The 20,891-nt window shown below is 38.6% G+C and overlaps 1 protein-coding gene across 2 annotated transcripts in view; it reads left to right on the forward strand.

Moving 5' to 3' along the window:
- The window catches only part of SYT1 (synaptotagmin 1), a 1,262,805-nt gene that overhangs the window by 77,593 nt on the left and 1,164,321 nt on the right, over window positions 1-20,891 (forward strand). The gene's annotated exons all lie outside the window — the stretch shown is intronic.

Genomic DNA, 20,891 nt, shown 5'->3' on the forward strand with positions numbered 1-20,891 from the left:
AAATAAAACTCTACCGTCAAGCTATAAGCCTAATATAGCTGAACTTTGTCATTCTCTACACTAAAATGCAATGCAAAGTATTCAATCTACCACCTAATAGGAGCCAATTCAAAATTTACTAGGTGACTAAAATTTAAACCTGTGTAGACCAAGCATGTTATTTCTAAGTTTTATTTTCTCTCATGAATTGAAGCACTTTTTTTTTTATCAATTTTAAATTAAATTCTGTGCATTACTAGGTGTTAACTAGCCGATGCCATATGGAAGACAAGTTGTGCGCTTACTATATTGGATTGAGTTTACTTTCTATTTAATTTCTTCATTTGCTTTTTAAAGGTGATGTTTGACTATAGTAATACTTTCATATTGTTGCCTAATTTTCTCAATGTTATGGTGGATTCATAAAACGAGTAGATAGTTTTCCATAATTTTCTTTTCACCAAAATATTTGGTTATTTTGGGATTATCTGAGTCTTAAAATTCTGGTAAAACATAACTGTGAAATGAGCAGAGTCAATTTCCTGTTTCAGAGAAAACATTTTTCTCTCCCCTATTTACTTTTTAAAAGGTCTTTTCAGTTTTTTTGTTTATTAAATCAATTTTAGTAATTTATTTTTTGTGCAGAATTGCCCATTTTATCTATGTTTTCAAATGTATTAGCATAAAGCTGTTCATAACATTCTCTTAAGATAAAAAATTCTTGAATGTACTGCCATCATATTGTCATTTGAAAGTGCTAAGACTCTATTTGTACCTGCTTTTTATTGCTAATATATACATATATGTATATATTCTTTTTCTTTATTAGTATTGCCAGAGGAACATATGCCTAAGCCTGTCATACATGGAATTCTCCTAGCCACAAGAATTATTTCAGGAATGCAATGTTCTAATGTATGAGAGTGATAAAGGGAGAGAAGTTTTCTAGGACTTCTGAAGAAATTGGGAATTCTTTGGCCACAAGGAAGGATGTTCGTTAAGGCATTGTCAAAATGGCAAATTAAAATTAGCAGTCATAAAATAAACAAAGAGAAAACAAAACAAAACAAAAAATTAGCAACGGCTCTCAATTTCCTCAGTCTGAACTCCATAACATGGTTTATAAGAGAATTACATTGAACTATCCATGTCTTTTTTCCTCCTAGAATGTTCTTTCTTCTGACTAACAGTTTTCAGCCTAGAAATCACTTCCTCCCCTGGAAGCTTTCCCCGATACTCCATGTCCAGGTCAGGTCTTCTTCCATGTTTCCACAGAACAAATGGAGCATAAAATGTCATATTTTAATTTTAAGTTTAATTTCTGCATCTTTTTCACTAGGTTTTATATTCTCCTCCATTTCTGCCTTGTTCTAATGCATATAGTAATATCATAAAATAATACGTATAACATAAACTGCTATACCATAACATAACTATAACAAATATAACAAATAACATGAATAGTGTATGGTATAGGTAGGCAATAAATAGGTATAGAATGAATAAAGGATATACAGGTGGACATCCAATGGAGTTCGTAGGAAATATTTGATATTCAATAATGCTGTCTTTTTTCCTTCTTTTCTTTTCCTCTGCCCTAAGGTAGAACTTGATTTGAGTTCTATTGCCAACCAGAGGTGGGTTCTGATATACAACAGCTGAACTTGGAGTAGGAATCCTGACATTTTGATGATAGCTGCTCTTTCTCTACAATACTAATTTCATTCCAGTAAAGTCTCTTAGGGTTTCACATTTCATCTAGACCAGAAACCCTACTTTTAAGCCCCGAGTTGTCGTGGTTCTTGATATTCTACATAGTGTGATAGTTTTTGTTCACTAGTATTACAGCTGCTTCCTTGTGTGCTGCTGATTGTGTCACGTTGATTGTGTATAGATTTCCTTAAATTTTTCAACTTGATCTCAACATGCCTTGCCTAACAGGTTTATGAATGATGACTTTTTTATCTTACTTGGTGATAATTCAAGTTTTATATCCGCTTTAGAAAAACAAATTAGTTGGGAAAATTTTTGGTCAAAACCTATTTTCAAATTAGAACTCTATACATTAAGAGACAAGCTATGCAGTGATACATTATATCTTCTATTCATTCAGATATTCATTTTTAATTGTGAAAACTAACATAGATACTAGAAAGCAATACATTTAAAAGCACACTGCAACAATTAGTTACAGAACAGATTTCAGAGTTTAATATGGGTTACAATTCCACAATTTTAGGTTTTTCTTCTGGCTGTTCCAAGACACTGGAGACTAAAAGAAATATCATTGTAATGATTCAGCAGTCATACTCCAGCTAATCATTTAATATCCATATAAGTACCTACTAGGTTCTAGGTATTGTGATAGGCAAATATGATACCAAAATAAACAGGATCTAATCCCTTCTTTAGAGGAAATTATGATTCAGTGAAGAAGATAAACACATAAAACATTCATTCTAAAATGTACAAACAAACAAGCCATTAGTAAAATGGAAGCACCAAGGAGAGCCTTCCCTGGATAAAGGTAAAAGTGGTAATTCTGTCAACAATGGCAACAAAAACACAAAGTCTTGATATGCCTTAATTTTTCTGGTACAAAACAATTCAGATGAGGAAAATTGGTTAAAGGAATATAGATATCAGAGCAAAATTGTGAAAGTTCTAACTCAGTGTTCTAGTTTGCTAGCTGCCAGAATGCAATATACCAGAAACAGAATGGCTTTTAAAAAGGGGAATTTAATAAATTGCTAGTTTACAGTTTGAAGGCTAAGACAATGTCCCATTTAAAACAACTCTATAGAAATATCCAATCAAAGGCATTCAGGGAAAGATACCTTGGTTCAAGAAGGCCGATGAAGTTCAGGGTTTCTGTCTTGACACAGTCAGGATTTCCCTCTCAGATGGAAGGGCATATGGTAAACATGGCCTCATCTGCTAGCTTTCTGTCCTGGCTTCCTGTTTCATAAAGCTCCCTGGGAGGCATTTTCCTTCATCTCCAAAGCACTGGCTAGTATTTCATGGTGCTGCAGTATTCTCTCCTCTATCTGAGTCTCCTCATTCTCCAAAATATTTCCTCTTTTATAGGACTTCAGAAACTAATCAAGACCCACCCAAATGGATGGAGACACACCTCCACCTAATCCAGTTTAACAACCACTCTTGATTAAATCACACCTCCAGGGAGATGATCTAATTACAGTTTCAAACATGCAATGCTGAATAGGGTTTAGAAGAAACGTCTACCTTTACAAAATGGGATTAGGATTAAAACATGGCTTTTCTAGGGTACATACATCATTTCAAACCAGCACACTTAGTTACCTAGAAAGTGTACTGTTTAAATTTACAGTGACTGAGGATACAATTTCTAAAGTAATTCAGTAATTTTAGTTGTTACTTAGAGTCATTAGGCATTAATTTGAGAAATAATAGAGAATGGATTTCTTGAAAATGACTGCAGATTAATGTTTTCCTTGTTGTTGTTGTTTTTTAAAGAATGGCTTGTGCTAATGGACATTTTAACCTGACAATGACTTAATTGCTAGGAAGCAATCATTTCATTATACTAAAACCATAGAATTTCAGAATTGTCCGCAGCCGTCTCGTTCGGCTTCTGATCCCCGGCCGGCGAAGGGAACAGGAGGGGAGAAAGAGACGGACGCAGGCAAACCAACTTAAGTGACAAACACGGGTTCGAGGCACGCAACGGTTGTGAGCACAGACCTTTACTGGAGTTAAGCTTGCATTCTCTGTTACAGGTTCCACGCGGGACAAGATACCCCGCGGGGAGACAACCTCTGTGCGGCCGTCAGGTACGGCTCCCTGTGGGTCGTCTCCACCCACCCTGTCCGGGTAACCTCTTATATACTGTGCCCAAACCCAATAGGTTAGTGCCACGTATACAGAGGTGATTGGAAGATAGGGTTGGTGGGCGCGTACGTCATACGCGGAAACAGGATGCGGGCGCCATCTTGACTCACTCGATGGGCGGGGGGAACTCTAGAGCAGGCTGCAGCGTGTCCACTAGGCCAGACCCGGGAGGCGGCTCTCCACATCTCCCCCTTTTTTATTATTTTTGGTCCGTAGACCCTTTCTTAGACCCAGTGTCTCCATTGATGAGTGAGCTCCCGTGAGCTTGATTAGCCCACTACTTGTTTTGGTGCTTTGGGGAGTCTGGACTAGGCTTGCTAGGCACCAACCAGAATGCCTCCTCATATAGAGACCGGAGAGCCCGTGAACTGGAAACCACGTGACTCTCCCTGCAGTGCTTCGCCTCGCAACTGGGCTAAGCGGGGCTCAGGAGAGCGGCAACCAGAGTCGAGGGTGTCACTAGATGTCTCTGTGCAATGGCCGGAGTCTAGTCTGGCCAGGACCGTGACTCTGCCTTAGAGATCATCCTAAGACCAAAATTATGACATCTGGTGCCGCCTTTTATACCCGGGACACAGCCATGGGCCTTGCCGCTGACCTTGCTTTCGAGCGTCCCGCCCTGAGTGGCCGGGATGGGTCATACGGTGAAATGGGGGACTGGGCAGCAGGGCGGTCGTTGTCAGGAGCACCAGGGGCGAGTGACATAGCCAACATGGTAGTAACACGCAATTGCTGCTGTGTCTGGAACAAGCGTTCTAACAAGCATTTAACAGTGACTAATCCCACTAATAGTCCCACCGCTACGAGAATCCAAGTAGTCAAATTGGGCCAAGAGAACCATGAGGTGACTCGGTTCCACAGTAGCTCGTAGTGGGAAAAGTGGGGTTAAAGCTAGTTTCTCTTCTACTCGGTCGGAGGGTCACTTGCACTGTTGTTGTCATCTTTTCGGTCGTCGCCATCATCAGTAGGGCTGGAGACCGGGCCTGATGGTTCAGGTCGAAAGCTTGCTGACTTGTCGGGCAGCAGTTTCTCGGCGCCCCCGGGCGGTGTCACGGTTCTCACCAGTCTCTCCGGAATCCACACCGGCTGGCGTCCTGGTTCCTGGGGAAAAACACAAACAGAGCCTCTGGCCCAGCTGAGCACTGGGTCAGGGCCTTGCCATTGTCCTGACAGGACATCCTTCCAACGGACTAGACCTCTATGTGGAGGGAATGATGTGGCCCTTTTTTAACTGATCTGACACTAGAGTGTGTAATGCTGAGAGTTTTTCCTGTGATAATGGCCACTGAGGCACCCAGACTGGAGTCTTAGTTTTCCACCTTAGTTTTATAGGTGTGGGTGGGAATCTCTCCTCAGTGGCCCCTAGGAAAAACCCAGGCCTCGTCTGTCAGAATTGGAGACAGCTTGTATAGGCCTTGCGCGCCCGTGCAATGAGGCTCCTAAGCCTTTGCCGGGGACATATCCCATTCCTTTTAACAAGCGCTTAGAAGTTGGAGAGCAGCCACTGTAATTACCTGATTCGGCCACCAGAGGGAGCCCGTGGTGAGGGTTTTTGGCGAGATCACCAAAACCATTCACCGGAAGCCCCCGCGCCCCTGCAGCAGGCGCTGGCGGGGCGGAAGGCTGCGTGGGTGAGACAGGGGGCCTCCCCCAATCGATCAGCGGAGGCGCGTCTGCACCCTCGGTCTCATCACCATCTGACTCTGAGTCAGAGGTGTCTGAACTAGTGCTTGACTCTGGCGGCTTGCCTTTACGGGAGCCGTCCGCAGACGAAACTGACTGAGTTTCTTGGAGCGCGTGCCGTGCCTGCAGCAGGGCGGAAGACGGACTGAGGCCTGAAGTAGACTCTGCCTCAGGGCAAGCACGGACGGTTTCCCAGATAGGGACCAGGATCGGGTCCATACAAAGGCCCGTCCGGCGCGCCCGTTCTATGTCATTACCAAGTTTTAACCAAGAAGGCAGACTAAGGCTCCCGGAGTGGGCGAACCAAGGTGCAAAAGCAGCAACATCGTCTAAGAACCGCAGGAGGGAACTCTTCCTAACCGAGATGCCCCACTGCTTCAAAAGGGTTTTTAAAGGGTGTAATAAAGGTGAACTTCCTGACTGCCCCATGCTTGCAGTCGGCACTGGACCTTAACCAATCGGGGAGCTCTCCCGATTCACTGGGGCTACCTGAACGCCCACAGCCCTTAACTCTCACGTAACAGGAAGTACTCACCTTCTCGCGGTGATCAGGCGCGGGAAGTCCGCTGCGAGCTCAGGATGCACGTCCTTCTCAGTTCAAGAAGAGACAGTACGGCTCTCCTTGCAGAAGAGGTGTCGAGAGAGGAGGTTTCCCCGTACGGGCCACCACTTGTCCTCAGCCATCTCGTTCGGCTTCTGATCCCCGGCCGGCGAAGGGAACAGGAGGGGAGAAAGAGACGGACGCAGGCAAACCAACTTAAGTGACAAACACGGGTTCGAGGCACGCAACGGTTGTGAGCACAGACCTTTACTGGAGTTAAGCTTGCATTCTCTGTTACAGGTTCCACGCGGGACAAGATACCCCGCGGGGAGACAACCTCTGTGCGGCCGTCAGGTACGGCTCCCTGTGGGTCGTCTCCACCCACCCTGTCCGGGTAACCTCTTATATACTGTGCCCAAACCCAATAGGTTAGTGCCACGTATACAGAGGTGATTGGAAGATAGGGTTGGTGGGCGCGTACGTCATACGCGGAAACAGGATGCGGGCGCCATCTTGACTCACTCGATGGGCGGGGGGAACTCTAGAGCAGGCTGCAGCGTGTCCACTAGGCCAGACCCGGGAGGCGGCTCTCCACACAGAATACATAAAATTTGAAGATCAAATATAAGCATCTAATGTTTACTTTATAACATTTCTGTGCAAAATGTGGTAGACAGTATTACTTGAACATAATCCATCCTTCCTTCCTTCCTCCTTCCTTCTTTCCTTTTTTCCTCTTTCCTTCCTTCCTTCCTTCCTTCCTTCCTTCCTTCCTTCCTTCCTTCCTTCTTTCCTTCCTTCCTTCCTTCCTAACTTCCTCCCTCCCTCCCTCCTTCCCTCTTTCCCTCCCTTCTCTTTTTGCCTTAACTGTTCGTCTAGTATATTTTCTTTCCTCATTGACTTTGGTCTTGGCTGTGACTTGATTTGGCCAAAGGAATGTGGCCACACAGAATGTACCAGTTCTGAGCTCAAGCAGCATTGAATGGTTTTGCTCACCCTTCTTGGGGATTCCACCTCTGACTTGAGAAGTGATTGTCCTGGGTAGTTGTTGGTCTGGAAAAAGAAAAGCATGGAGCCATCATGAACCTAAGCAGCAGTTTGAAACAGGGACTTTTGCCAGCCAACTCATAAGTAAGAAATAAATTCTTGTTGTAAACCATGGAGGTTTGGGGGTAGTTATGCAACCTTGTGTCAATAAAAATCTGACAAATACACACTTATCTCACTGCCTTTCAAATACATCTTTGCATGAGGATGATGAAGGTAAAGGAATTAAACCCATGTTTTTCTTGTGCCAGATACTATTTTAGATACGTAACATATATATAGAGAGTCTTTTTTTATAGTATAGCTAACTGACTGAAATATCAATCCAATTCCTGGGTTCATTACTTACTACTTGTGTGTCCTTAGGAAAGTTCCTTAATATGTTGGTGTCTAGTTTCTCTATTGATAAATAGGAGAAATAAAAGAATCTACATTATGGGACTCTTTTAAGGTCTATATTAGATAATATAAGAAACAAGTACATAATAAGTACTCAGCCAATGCTAGGTAATTTTATATTAATATTCTTTTTATAGCCCAAATGAGGCAGGCTTTATTAAATCAGTTTCAAATATACAAAAGATTGAGGATCAATAATATTACCCAATCTATGCAATATTTGCATGGTTTTGAACTCAGGTTTGCTTAATAGTGAGGCTTATGTTCACTAAACAGCCCTGTCAGAAACTTAATTTCCCTATAGGTCATATATATATATATATATGATATTTATGTATATATTTATAAGATTTATATATATATATAAATCTTATAAGCAATATTATGTCAGGTTGGTTGGCTTGTCTGTGAAAATTGTAATCTCTCCCTTCAGTTTCGAAGGACAATTTGGCTGGGTACAGAATTACTGTCAAGAAGTCTTTCAGAATCTTAGATATATCATACCACTGCCTTCTCACCTCCATAGTGCCAGTTGAGTAGTCTGAAGTTAGTCTTATGTGGTTTCCCTTGTATGTAGTAGATTGTTTTTCTCCTGCTGCTTTCAGGATTTTCTGCTTCTCTTCAACATTTGACAGACTGATTAGTATGTGTTTTGGGGAAGGTCTATTTGGATTTATTCTATCTGGAGTTCATTGGGCTTCTTTGATTTGCATATTTATGTTCTTTGTAAGGGTTGGGAAGTTTTCCCTCATTATATCCTCAACTAATCTTTCTTGCCCTTTACTCTTCTCTTCTCCTTCTGAAGAATCCAGTGATTCTTATATTTGTGCACTTTATTTTGTCCATCATTTCCCTGAGAGCCAATTCAAATTTTTCTATCTTTTTTCCATTTGCTGTTTTGAGTGTTTGAAATAAGTTGTCCTATCCTGTAGTTCACTTATTCTTTCTTCTGCCTCTTCAAACATGCTGTTGTACATCTCAGGTATATTTTTTATTGGGTCTGCAGCATCTTAACCTCTGTGATATCTGCTATTTTTATATTTGTTCTTTCAAACTCCTCTTTATGCCCTTCTAGTGTCTTCTTGATCTCCTTTATGTCATTAGCCATTTCATTATTTTATTTAGTAGAATTATATGAACCTCTTTGATTAGTTGTCCCAAAGTCTGTATTTCCTTCAGTGTTTTAATTTGGTCATTAGGCTGGGCTATATCTGTCTATATCATCATACGCTTAGTGATCTTCTGTTGTCTTCGTGGCATGTAAATATCTTGATTGCTTTACTTTGTAAGTTTTCAGTGTGGTGATGCATTGCAGAGCAGGTGTAGGCACAGGTTGGGGACACTATACTTGTGCCTTTGAGCATGGGGTGTGGGTTGCAGGATTGTAGAGGTGCGATGCAGGGGCTGTGGGTATGTGGTGCAGCTCAGGCAGACCTTGGAGTGCAGGAGCAGGATGTGGTATGGGGGACACAGAGGTAGACCATTCCCAGTCCCGGTCTCCCCATTTGTGCACTCCTGAGGACTCCAGGCTTCCATTTGGAAGGTGGCATGTTAGGATGTGTGCACCAGCTGGATGGTCTCCAGTTCCCTGCCTCTCAATTCTTCAGCTTTTGTAACGAGGACCTCCCTATGTGGGGTAGAAGACCCTCCTGGGTCACTTACATCCTGGAATCACTATCTCAGTCACCTTCCTATTCCTCCTCTAGCTGTTCCTTGGAGCAGGGGTGAACTTGACCTATCCTATTCTGCCATCTTCCCAGAACCTGGCTCCAGCCCTTTTACAGTATTCTGTGCTGTCTGACTGAAAAAGCTTCAGGATTTGTCTTTTTTGTCCCCATCAGCCCCGCCCCCTCTCTGCCAGGGCAAAAACTCCTAGTACCTTTAGCACTTATTCCAGGCTTCTTTGTGCTGGGGCCTATTTTCAGTAGTCAGAATTTGTTAATTAATACCACAGTTGGAGCTTGGTTGAGCTAATGTCAGGTTGGTTTGGGGCAGCTGTATATAGTTATATTAATATGTTATAAAACAAGCTGAAAAACAGACTAAAGAGTTGAGAATGTGAAGGAAAATAATGTTTACTCTGAAAGAAAAGGGGGAAGGGGAAATATTGATCTTTTCTGATTTTATAGAGCATGTTAAGAAATTTTTGCATTGTTTTTTTTGAATACACAGAAGTAAAGAGACTAGTATTATGAATCTCAATATATCTATGACCCAAATTCAACAATTATCAGCATTTTCAAATCAATTTTAAATTGAAAGGCTAATCACTGGATGTGATAAGACAAGTTAATGCCGCCAGGAATATAAAATATGTAATTTAAGATTATGTATTAGTTATCTGTTGCCTCAAAAGTCTGCAGCTTAACACAACAAACATTTATTATCTCACAATTTGGGGGGTTATAAATGCATGCATGGCTTATCTGGGTGCTTCTGCCTCAAGTTCTCTCATGATGTTGCACCCAGGCTGTCAGCCAGTATCGTGGTCTCTTCTTTATTCTCAAGTCGGGGAAGATCCACTTCATAGCTCACTTAATGTGGTTGTTGGGAGGATTCAGCACCTCACAAGATTCAGTTCTTGGATGGCTGTTGGCAGGATACGATTTCTTGATCTCAGTTGGCCAGAGACCTTCTTTATTTCTCTGCTGCAGGGTCCTTTTCACAGGACAGCCCATAGCTTGGCAACCGGTTTTCCTCAGAATACATGAGTGAGAGAGAAAGAGAGCATGATTATCCTCTGTTTTCGAATTGTTAGAAGTATATCGATAAATCTAGCTCGCAGTCTATGGAAGGGACACAGGAATGCATATGAGGAAGCAGGAAGATGGCAGCCATTGTGGAGGCTGCCTCTTCCAGACAGGATGTTACTTGCAAGTAAAAGATGTTTAGTTCTATGAGTACATGAGATGGGCATTAATCAAAATTCTTTCCTGACTCACATAAGAACAGCATGATGGGCAGATGACAACAGGGCTCTGGGCCTAGTGCGGATTCCACATTCACAAAGCTCTTTAAGAAAAGAAGGTGTGATTATCTTTAATCCCTAGATCAGCATTTTTCTGTCATGGATCCGTAAAATCATACGAGTCTTCAGAAATAGTTCTAGAGTTCTCTGCTTTTATAAAGTAGGCTAGATATCTAACTGATATTAGGAAATGAAATTACATGTATGATTAGGAAAAAAATTCAGAAATATACCAATGAGGCAGTTATGAATCATAATATTTATTATTTGATAGGTTTTTGAATAGTTGTTTTTAAAAAGGTTTGTTAAATGATTCAATGAATGAGTGAATGAGTGAGTGAATGAAACCTATTTATTTGCCCAATATGTATGCCTCTATGATGAATATCTCTTAGAATTCTTATTTATGATATCAGTGATAAAAAAGATGATTTTTTTAATGAAAACTAACCCTGGTTGCTATACACTCTTACAAATTTTTCATGGACTGAAATATCTAATAACAGGCTCTGTATTTAAAAAAATCAATTTCTCTCAAATCAGTACTGATTTACATTCCTATAAACTCTCTTTCAAATTATATTGACTCTTGGCTTGCATTTAAATGACATAAAGAGTTTCTGTGAATCATGAATGGATACATTTTTGCATCAGTCCTGAATGCATAAAAGTACTTGTTTTCCCCAATGATTGACTATATTGTGAAGTCACATTTTCAATTTCCACTGCAAAGTCTATTTTTCAACTAGAGTAACCCGCAACTGTAATGAGTTTGGAAAAATCTTTTCTGGTTCCACGCTGAGATTCCATTAGTTGCAAATAGAGATTGCTATATACACACATGCACAGTGCCATTGGAATGCTGTTTTTTCTGTAGTTGCCCCAAACCATTCAGTGGCATAAAGTTTCAATGGGTGTCCTAAAATTATAGCCTTTGGAGAGCCTTAAATGTCTGGGAACAAATGTTATAGTGTCATTTAATGTAGAGGTCTTCAAATCTGTTAGCTTTTTTCTCCATAGTAAATATTTTGCTTGGGGAACTTCCAGAATAAAAGGCTTCTAGTATCCAGTGAATTCTCCAACTGAAAGTGCTCCTAAAATGTCTATCTGGAACAGAAGCTAACTAATTCTTCATTTTTTTTTTATATATTCAATAATGCCAAAGCAAAATAAGTGTAATACATTTCATAAACTGAAAGTTGTATTAAATTTTACTTGTAAGTTGCAACATTTTAGCAATAATAATCTGTTTCTTGATGCAGTATTCTTTGTACTGATTCATTAAAAATACTTGAAACTCAGCTAATCAAGTGTTTTAATGGTAGAATTAATAGTAACGTAGTTCCTATGAAAGAAAAATTAATCCATGAAACCTCAAATCTTTGTAGTCACGATAAGATCATTGTATATAAAATATCTCACATCTTTTCTAGACTGTCTCTCTTTGGTTGTGTCCACAAGATGCTAATTCATGTTCATAAACAAAATAACGTATTTTATCAATTAAAGCCCTTGCTTATATAATGACAAAGAACCCACTATTTTTTCCATAAAATACTTTGAAATCACCAGCATTCTCTATCCCAGGTATTCACAAATTAGAATGCTAAAAAAATTGTTTGAAGTTGAAAAAAGGGAGTCAATTTAGTACCTCTAGGGGAAAAATAAATCTAGCGCAAAGGAAAACTTGTGAAGAAATAATGTTAAAATATCCAGAGGTGAGAGCAGACAGAAAATTGTATATGACCTTGCATTACCCACCCAACTGTAGCAGGGCTGTACAAAATGCCACTGAGATTTCCCACTGGATACAACTCCATCATATTGTCTATTAGGGAGGCGACAGACTCTCTACTTACGTTGCCCTAGTCAGAAACCCCTTAGAGTATTAAATTCAGTCCTGGACAACTCAATACTAGAGGAAATAGAAAGACTAAGGAGGGGTTTTAAGAAAAACAACAACTTATAGAAAAGATCATTGGGCTGAAAGGGACCCAGAAATGTCATCTAATCTCCCAGCCTGCCTCTGGGCTTGATGCATTTAAACCATTGAATTTCGCTTGAGAAAGGAAATTGTACAGCACTTCAACTCTTTTAATATTTCAGATGTTTATATGGGACATTTAACCTAAACTCCTCAGGCTTAAATTCCTTTCATAAACTCTTTAAAAATTTCAGTAAAATGCACAAATTTTGGGTTTACAGCGCTATTAATTTTTATAAGTAAAAATGCTAATGGAATTCTAACCCAAATAAAAATATACAACATTACTAGCATTCCAGAAGTCTCCCAAAAGTCCCTACAGGTTAATACTACTTCCCACACTGACAGTAACTACTCTTCTTATTTATATAATTATAAATTAGTTTTGAACTTTATATAAATAAAATTACATGTGTTTTCATTTGTTTCTGGGATTTTGTACAATGTTATTCAGTCCTGATAGACAAGTTTGTTTTTTTTAGTTTTTCTATGATATTCTGTTGTATGAATGTATAATAATTTATCCATTCTGCTGTTGATGGGCATTTGGGTTTTTACATTTTGTCTATTATGAGAAAGTTGTTTTGAATTTCCCTGTACATGTAATTTGCTAATACATGTATACATTTCTGTTGGGGAAATACCTAAGAGTGGAATTTCTGGATCAAAGAGTATGTGAATAATTAGCTTTAGTAGTATTACTAAAGTTTTTCAATTTACACTTTCACTATCAGTGTATAAAAATTTCTGTTGCTTCAAAATGTTACCACTAGTTGGCCTTGTAAATTTTGCATTTAAAAAAAAAAATAGCTGTTCTGGTAGGTGTGCTATGATATCTCATTGAAATTCTAACTTGCATTTTCCTGATGACAAATGAAGCTGAGTAGCCTTTCATATGCTTATTGAACATTTTGGAATTCTCTTTCCTGAAGTACATGAAGACTTCTGCCAATTTTAATTGTGAAATGAGAAAATTAGAAATATATATGTATATGTGTGTGTGCATGTTTTATGTGTCTGTATTTTTAGATATGAGACCAACTTGAAAACATGGTATGCAAGCTGTCCTGGAGGTCATTCCATTCTAGCTGGCCTAGAAAGGAAAGAGATTGGAGGAGTATACAAGAGGGTATATTTATTAGGCAGTGCTCAAAGTGATATACATCACTTTTATATATAGTCAATTGGCCAAAACCTAATCATATGGCTTCAGAAAAATGTAATATTATTGATTGATCAGGAAGTATATACTCTAAGGATTAGTCGGCCACCTAGCCAGTCTAGCACACAGTAAAAACTATTCCATAGAAAAATTTTGAGCAAGGCAACTCAGGGTCAAATTAAATAAACCCAACCTGGTAACCCATGTTTAGATTCTAATAGAATCCAACATTATGGCCCTGCTTAACTACCCATTTCTAATTTTGAGTATGTATATTTTTAATTAATTCATTCCATCTAACTTTTTGTTTTATTGAATTCATTTCATATAAATTCTTGTTGAATTAATTTCTTAGTCTTTTATAGAACCTCAAAGTGGGAAAAGATCAGGAGGTCATCTAGTCCTACCCTTGTCAAGTGCTTAAATCCCCTCCAGCTGGTTAAACTCATTTTCAATTCCAAAGCTACTCTCCGAGCTTGTAGTCATTTCATCAGCAAACTTAATTAACAGAGACTGCATTCAATCTATTGACTCATGAGGCAAGCTTAACAAAATTAATAAATATATAATTTGGCTGACTGTACAGTGAGGTGAAAGATGTGGGAGTAATGTGCATTATTTCAGTGCCTGTAATTCTTTCATAACATTACCAAGCAGTGTTAGATAATCCTAACTCATTTTGTTATGAAAAATACTCTCTGGTTACAACAGCATGCTACTGGGAGATGAAAAATAAAATATTGTGCTTGTGAGTTGAAATGGACTAGACGGACAAATTAGCAGTTTGGATGATCCAGGAGCAAAGAACCAAAGAGCACTTAAGTCAGTAACTTTATGAATTTTTTTCCTGAAAACTGTATCAATTTTGGAAATTTATTATGACCATGAAAGATCAGTAGCCTGGCTGTCAATCTTGTGTAGGACCCTTCATATGAACTGCAGTACGAAAACTATTCCCTAGGTATGTGCAGTCCAAAAACATTAGGTGCTAACCAGTGTGTTTATGTTTAAATTTTGACAAATATAAAAGTAAAATGTTTTAATATTTAATATGTAATAAGTAGAATTTAAATATGGTAAGAAGACCCTCTTTAAATGTGGTAGATGACTAAAAAGAAGGGGCTTCATTAGGGCCGCACCACTCAGTGGGGTGACTAGACCACTGATTAGAAACAACACATGGCATGTTCTAGTACGTTCCATTCTGAATATGATTATGTTTTCTTATCTGTTAGGATCACAGTTCCCACAGATGTTAAAATTATATTTTACTGAATTTGGGGCATTTTTCATAGTTAACTTTGTGACTTATAGTCAGAACTTCTAAAGTCATTCTATGACATATAAGATTAAATTTATCCATTAATTTTTTTTTAAAATGCAATTTTATTGAGATATATTCACATATATTATAATTCAAAAGTATTCAACTGGCTCACAGTATCATCATATAGTTATTGCATTAATGATCACAATCCATTTTTGAACATTTTTATTACACTGTAAACTAAAATATAAGAATAAAAATAAAAGTAAAAGAAAAAAAAAGAATACCCAAAGCATCCCATATCCTCTATCTACCCCCTATTATTTATTTTTTATCTTTAGTTTCTTATTCATCTGTCCATACACTGGATAAGGGAGCTGTCAGTCACAAAGTTTCCACAATCACATGGTCACATGATAAAAGATATCGATCTATCTATCTATATAGATAGATAGATATAAGATACACACACACACACACGGGTATATGTATATATATATATATATATATACACACACAATCATCTTCGAGAATTAAGGCTATTGGATTACAGTTATATTGTTTCAGGCATTTCTTTCTAGCTACTCCAATATACCAAAAATTAAAAAGGGATGCCTACATAATGCATAAGAATAACCTTCAGAATGACATCTCAACACTATTTGAAATCTCTTAGCCATTGAAACCTTATTTTGCTTCATTTCTCTTCCGCCTTTTAATCCAGAAGTGTTTTTCAATCCCATGATGACAGAGAAGCTCATCCCCGAGATTCATGGCCCATGTTGCCAGGGATTTATGTCCCATGTAGCAGAGAGGACAGTGAGTTTACCTTCAGAGTTGATTTAGAGAGAGAAGCCACATCTGAGCAACAAAAGAGGTTCTTTGGGGGTGAATATCAGGCATAATTATAAATAGTCTTAGCTTCTCCTTTGCAGGAATAACTTTCCAAAGGGCAAGCCCTGAGATCTAAAGCTTGGCCTATTAAATTGGGTGTCCCCAATACTTAAAAGAATATCAGGTCTTCCCCAGATAAGGAAGTTTAATATTTTCACCTTTTTCCCCAGTCACTCATGGGGACTTTGCAAATACTTTTTTATTTTCTGCCTTGATTACTCTCAGATGTGTTGGGACATTAATCTGTACAAACCAACAAGATCTCATTCTCTGTTCAAGATTCTGTATAATTATGGTGTTTGAATAAACTGACCATACATGTTAATTTAGATAGTATACTACATGAAATATAAATTTTGCATCAAATAAACATCTTTTCCTTTGGTTTCAGCTAGAGGTTAAAGTTTTAAAATATAGTCAATATTACCCTTTACCCTTTAGTCTGATTTACGTTAGTCCTAAACAGATTAGCGTCATTCATATCTCGAACTGAAGTCTGGTTTCTTTTTCAGCTTTTTTTGACAGCTGCTATATGGGGTAATACTGACTTTCAGAGCTGCAGAACTCCAACTCTGAGTCTCAGGTGTCACACAGATACCCAAAGTTCCAGGAAACAACCAGGTTATGCACAGAGAGCTCAGCATCTCGGAATTTAGAAATAACAGTTACAACCCAGGAATAGATGTGACTGCTTTAAGACTTTACAATCTAGGAACCTTTATAATAAGCCTTTCCCTGGTAATCTATGCTCTTGAATTCAATTCTCAATTTGCACATGGTAGTTGGTCCATATTAGAAAGGCATTATAGTATCTGTCTTTTTGTTCCTGTCTTATTTCACTCAACATACTGTCCTTAAGTTTCATTCACCTAGTTACATGTCTTACAACTTCCTTCTTTTTTGCAGTCACTCAATATTCCATTGTATGTATACACCACTGTTTGCCCTTCTGTTCAACTCCATCCACTGCAAATCATGAATAGTGCCACCATGAACACCAGTATGCAAAGCAAATATCCATTCGTGTCCCTGCCTTCAGTTCTTCCGAGTATACATCTAATAATGGGGTTGCAAGATCATATGGCAATGCTATACCTTGTCTCCTGTGGAACCACAGCTCTGCCCTCCAGAGGGGCTGCACCGTTCTACTTCCCTCCCAACACTGAGTAGGTAGCTCTCTCTCTCTCTCCACGTTTTCTCCAGCAGTTGCCTCTTTGTTTATTTTTAAACAGTTTTATTCCCACCATACCATCCATCCTCAGTAAACAATCAAAGTTTTCCAGTATAATCACATAGTTAGGCATTCATCACCACAATCTATATGAGGACATTTCCACTTCTTCCAAAAAGAAAGAAGAATAGGAACAAAAATGAATAATAAAAAATTTTAAAATAAAATAAAAAGGAGAAACAACACCACCAAGAATCCCATACACCTTCTTTATATTCTGTTCTTCTTGACACTTAGCTTTGATATATTGCCTTTGTTACACTTAATGGAGGCATATTACAACGTTACTGTTAACTATAGACCCTAGTTTACACATGATATTTTTCCATATACTATCCCATTTTAAACACCTTGCACTGCTGACATTCATTCGTTCTCCATACTTTAAAAACATTGTTACATTTGTACATTCAATCACCATCATTCTCCACTCTAGGTTTTGCTAAGTTATACAATCCCAGTCTTTATCTTTTATCTTTCTTTTTTTGTGGCATACATGACCCTAGCCTTCCTCTTTCAACGATGCTCACTCTCAGCTTTGTTCATTGTACTTACAGAGTTCTGCTACCATCAGCTAGTATTGTGCTATCCATTTCTGCATCTTATATCTTGTTGAACATTCTGTACTCCTTCAGTACCAAATGCCCAATCTCTGCCTTCTTTCTATCTCCTGATAAGGCGTTTTCAACCTTAACTCTCAAAGTTCACTCATTAATGTAGTTCATATTAATGTGACCATACAATATTTGTCCTTTTGTTTATAGTTATTTCACTCAACATAGTATCCTCAAGGTTCATCTAAGGTTTTACATGTGCCATCACTTTATTGTGATATATAATAACATTTTTTCCTCTCTTTTTTTAGCTTTGCTGATAGCCTTCATCTTTACACCCTTCTCTAGACTTCTCTGTCCTGTCTGCCTACCTGTAGTGTTCCCTTTTTTATTTTTTTTAGCACAGGTCTCTTGTTCACAAACTCTGTCAGCATCTGCTTGTCTGAAAATATTTAAAACTCTCCCTCATTTTTTTTTGCATGGGCAGGCACCGGGAATCGAACCCTGGTCTCCAGCATGGCCAGTGAGAACTCTGCCACTGAGCCACCGTTGCACTGCTCTCTCCCTCATTTTTGAAGGACAGTTTTGCTGCATCTAGAATTCTTGGTTGGTAGTTCTTCTTTTAAAATATCTTAAATATATCATATCAGTTTCTTCTCACTTCCAAGTTTCTGCTAATGAATCCACATACAGTCTTATCGAGCTTCCCTTTTACGTGATAGATCACTGTTCTCATGCTGCCTTCACAATTATTTGTCTTTGACATTTGAAAATCTGATTAGTAAGTGTCTAATCTATTCTGTTCACATCTATTCTGTTTGGGGCATGATGTGCTTCTTGTACCTTTAATTTTATGAATTTCGTAAGTGATGGGAAATTTTCAGTGGCTATTTCCTGTATTCTTTCTGCCCCTCTTCCCTTCTCTTTTCTTTCTGGGACACCCATAACATATATTTGTGTGCCGTGTGTTGTCATTCCATTCTCTGTGACCCTGTTCGCATTTTTTCATTCTTTTTTCTATCCCTTTTTTTGTTCATAGGATTTCAGATGCCCTCTCCTCAAGTCCACTAATCCTTTTTTCTGTCTTTTCAAATCTACTGTTGTAATTATCCATGCTGTTTTTCATCTCTTCTATTGTGCCTATCATTCCCATGAGTTCTGCCATTTGTTTTGTTCAGCTTTCAAGTTCTTCTTTATGGACACCCAATGTCTTCTTTATATCCTTCATCTCTTTTGCCATATCTTCTCTCAACTTGTTAATTAGATTTTTTAATTGATTTACTGTGCTTGTTTGAACAAATTTAATTAGATATTTCAATTCCTGTATCTCATTTAAAGTGTTAGTTTATTCTAACACTTTGACAAGGCTATATGTCATTTTTCCTAGCATGACTCATAATTTTTTGCTGGTGTCTAGGCATCTGTTCCTTTGATTAGTTTATTCTGGAGACTGTTTTAACTCTTTTACCTAAGGTTTTCTTGTTGGTTGGTTTTGTTCTCTGTCCTTTGGCATTCAGTCCAACTTATTCTATACCTCTAGCATAGCTTCTGTTTAACTGACCAGAATTTTTCAGCTCCTGTTTTTCTAGTTCTTGCCCTCCTATATGGATCTTTTTATAAGGAGAGAGTCTTCCAAGATATGATCAACCCCAACCAGATTTTCCCAGACAAGGCAGGCCCAGATCTCAGGGGGAGCGTGTAATCAGTATCAAGTTTCCCTGAGGATGAGACCCAGCAAGCTGTATGACTTTTCTGTGGAGCCCCTAGACTCTGCTTTTTTATTCTGCCCAGCAGGTGGGGCTTGTCAGCCACAGCTTCCCCTACTCCAGCATAAAGTGCTGTAGAGCCTTTAATTCTCAGCCTACCAGGGACATTGTTGACTCAGAGGCTGAGGTGCCAGGCATGCTTAAGCTGTTTCTGATTCCCAGCCCCTTTGGTCTGAATTCTCTGAAGGAGGTCTGCCATTTGAGCTGGGCCATACCCTCCTTTCCTTGAGGAGGAAATGCCCTTTAGGGAATTATCTCCTTCAGTTTATTTGTTACTTTGTCTCTTTGACCTAGCGTAACTTTGCCCTTGTCTGGGTCAGCACTGACAATATAATCATCTGATTTATTCTTTCCAGTTTGTATGGTATCAAGGTTGGAGTAATGGTACAGGAACGAAATTATGATGTCACCATGTTCTAGTTATACTTAGATTTTCCAGTATTTCTTCTTTTTTATTTTTCCAGTTATTTCATTAAATTTTCTTTGTTGGTGTAAATTTTTTATGAAGCTGTATCAGCTAGAACACAGATAGAAAATATGCTAGCACTACCTGCCCCCTTTTCAGTGAAGGCAACATACCAAAGTACATTTTTAAGAAACATTTCTATATTTATCAAGAAAGTGTATTCTATGCAGCCAATTCTCTAGAAGTGTACCGTAAGCTACTGGTAGATTTCAGAGTACCTGGTGTCATGCTTTTCAAACTAGAGTTCCTTACAAATAATAGCAAATGGAAGTATGTCAATGAGTTGCTACAGCTGTAGGATAAACAAGGCACTGCTTCCAGTGTTCATAGTCTTTTGAAGGCACAGAGTTATGAGAAAAGATGGTCTTTTGGGGGGTCTGAAGCAATTTGTCCTGGGTAAAGGAAATACTGTTTGTGACTAGCTAGAAAGTAGCAATAAAGCAATGATTGCCAGCGTCATAAAGTTTTATGACCATGTCAAGGCATTAAATATTTACCATCTAGGTTTAGTTTGGTTATTAAAGAAGTATTGTTAGTGACATGAATATTAGGAAGTTAGAGATAATATGGTAGATGATTGAAAGTGGAGAGAAGACTGGATGCAAGGGACACAGAAAGGAAGGTGTTGCAATCAAGGAGTGAGATGTGGGAGGGTGGTTTGGGAGTGGATGATATAGCAAGAGAGTATTTGATGCCAAGGTCTATAGATTCTAGGATGGATCAGAAAGGAAGTTAGGTCATGAGCAGATCATAGATTTTGGTAAACCAATAGAAATAAGTACTCGAATTCTAACAGCAAATGGAATCGAAGAAAGAAAGACAGAGATGTGATATGAGGCTGAGGATAAAGAATTTAAGGGTGTTTGCAACATCCAGAGTGTTTTCATGAAATATACTGCTGCTGTGAAGTGGAAATAGGCAAGTAAAGAAACCATGTTCATTCTTTAATGTGAATCCTGAATTCATGCAAGGTGAGAACAAGAAGGAAGTGAAGTGCCAAATTTTGATCCAATTGCCAAAGTCCTGAATTAACTTGTGGGTGTGACTCAGAATGAAATGATAAAAATCAAAGAGAAA

The sequence above is a fragment of the Tamandua tetradactyla genome, chromosome 7 (assembly GCF_023851605.1).
Source record: "Tamandua tetradactyla isolate mTamTet1 chromosome 7, mTamTet1.pri, whole genome shotgun sequence".
Taxonomy (NCBI): Eukaryota; Metazoa; Chordata; class Mammalia; order Pilosa; family Myrmecophagidae; genus Tamandua; species Tamandua tetradactyla.